Raw genomic sequence first — 2,458 nt, forward strand, 5'->3', positions numbered from 1 at the left:
ACCATTCCACCCAAACTCAGGGAAGTTCACTGTACAGCTTTCCTCTTTTTCTTCAGTCAGTATTGATTTGCAGCAGCCTTTTGGGAGGCCAGGACAATCCTCTGTGTTGTGGTGCCGTCTGGAACTCTCCAGAAGCTGCTCATGACAATGGCAGCAGAGGCAGCCACGCCAGGTTGGAACCTGGCCAGCTTTGGAGGGGGCATTGCTCGGTCTGGGAGTCTCCGCCCCAGTCAAGAGTGAGCATCATTCCCTGCCCCCGCTCCCTTTGAAAACTCCCACGCTGAAGTCCCCAGGAGTGTAGCAGGTCCCAGGCCAAACAGGTCTTCCTGCAGGTACTCCTCGAAAGGCCATGGCCAGAGAATAAAAGGAATTCCAGGAGTGCCCCACCCCAAACACTCATTTGAGCATTCTGTACAGCTTGCTAGTGAAAGGAAACAAGGGAGAGAAACAATGTGTTGGGACCTCGAAGACCTTCAGTTGTTAGGTTACATTTTTAAGAGCTCCAAAATTTCTCATTACACAGGTAATGTTGTCAAGACCCTAAGCCTCACAGATTTAGAGTCCTTAGATTAAGAATTTTTGAAAAGTCAGCCTGGTCAAATTTAAGCATGGACTGGATATGAGATGATATTATGGAACTATTGTTAGTTTTCTCAGATGTGAGAATTACAATGTGATTATGTAGCAGAAAAGCCAATTCCGAGGAAATTCACGTTGAAGTATTTGGGGGCGAAACATCATGATGCCAGCAACTTCTTTTCAAATGGTTCACCAAAAAAAACTTCATCCACATAAAGCGTATGTGGCATAAGGTTAACGATCGTTAAGCTAGGTGGAGGATATCTAAGTGTTCATTGTGACATTCTTGGAACTTTTCTGTATGTTTGAAGACTTTCTCAATAAAACATGAAAGGGAAAACATTTAAATAAAATAAGCTATTCACATGCAAACAAAACAATACAGAATTCAGCTTGCTCTAGCTGAATTTCACCTCTTATTAGAGGATAGACTAGTAGAAGCAAGATGGTGTCCAAGGCTTTTTTTTTTTTTTTCCAGGCGAGGCACCCCTTGGTTGACCTCACAGATTGCAAGGACCTTGTCATTTTACAATCCCTTATTTTTTTATTTTTACACCTACAGCACCTGGTCTTCCTAGGTGGTCTCCCATCCAAGTACTAACTAGGCCCTACCTTGCTTAGCTTCCGAGATTAGACGGGATTGGGCTTGTTCAGGGTGGCATGGCCATAGACTGAGAACCATTTAATACTTGTCTGGAAACAGTACTAATCGTTAATCTTCTCATGGCCAGTACAGCCCTTTTAGCTGCTCGGCTTCAGATTTAACACAAATCAAGAAACACATTTTGAAAACTTACTATGAGCAAAGCTTTGAGAGGTCACAAAAGATATTTCCCCCTGCCTATAATCTGATATTGAGTACAAAGTAGCCACAATTTTTTTTATTGTAATTGTTATATATCTAACTGTGCCCCGCTCCCACCCTCATATATTAAAGTCCTAACCCCCAGTACTTCAGAATGTGACTTTATTTGGGAATAGGGTCATTACAGATATAATTAGTTAAGATAAGGTTGGTAGGGTGGACCCTAATCCAACCCAACTGGTTTCCTTATAAGAAGGAGAAATTTGGGCACACAGAGAGGTACACACATATTAGGTGATGATTCTACAAGCCAAATACCACAAAGATAAGATGACGCAAACCACCAGAAGCTAGGAGAGAGGCCCGGAATTGATTCTCCCTCACAACTCTCAGGAAGAAACAACCTTACCGACACCTCAATTTTGGACTTCTAGCCTCTAGAACTGAGACAATGAATTTACGTTCTTTTGATCTCCCAGTTTGTGGTAATTTGTTATGGCAGACCTAGCAAACTAACACAGTGGTAAAGTATACATACCATGAAATTGACTGTTTTAATAATTTTTAAAGTGGATAGTTCAATGAGATTAAGTGTATTCACATTATTGTGCAACCATTTTTTAATTTTTAGCTAGGGCAAAATCCACGACTATGGGACGGTTGGAAGATCTAGTTCCATATCTGCTTCTGCTTAGCTGAGTGACCTGTTTCATCATGTGTGCAGTAAAGTGACAAAGCAGACAACTTCCTGCTCTGATGCTATTATTGCTCATGTGTGGAGAAATTATAATAACATAATAACTCACAATTTACTGAACAGTTATTATGTTCCAGGACCATGCGAAGGGCTTTACAAGAATTATCTCTTTTAATAATCACAATAACTTTATCAGGGAGGTATCGTTAGTCCCATTTGACAGATGGGAAAATTGAGTCTCAAAGAGATTAAGGAATATGTTCAGTTTTGGCAGCCTTAGGATTTTAATGCAAGTCTTAACCACTGTGTAATACTGCCTTCTCTACCTTTGGCCACAGTGGCGTAGGAGAAAATAAAAAGCATGAGATATTGATCAA

General features: G+C 41.0%; 1 pseudogene; it reads right to left on the reverse strand.

The window, feature by feature from the left end:
* Positions 1–1,132: 1,132 nt before the first annotated feature.
* On the reverse strand, positions 1,133–1,251 carry LOC112482703 (annotated as a pseudogene).
* Positions 1,252–2,458: the final 1,207 nt, after the last annotated feature.

This window comes from Pteropus alecto, unplaced genomic scaffold (assembly GCF_000325575.1).
Source record: "Pteropus alecto unplaced genomic scaffold, ASM32557v1 scaffold155, whole genome shotgun sequence".
NCBI lineage: Eukaryota > Metazoa > Chordata > Mammalia > Chiroptera > Pteropodidae > Pteropus > Pteropus alecto.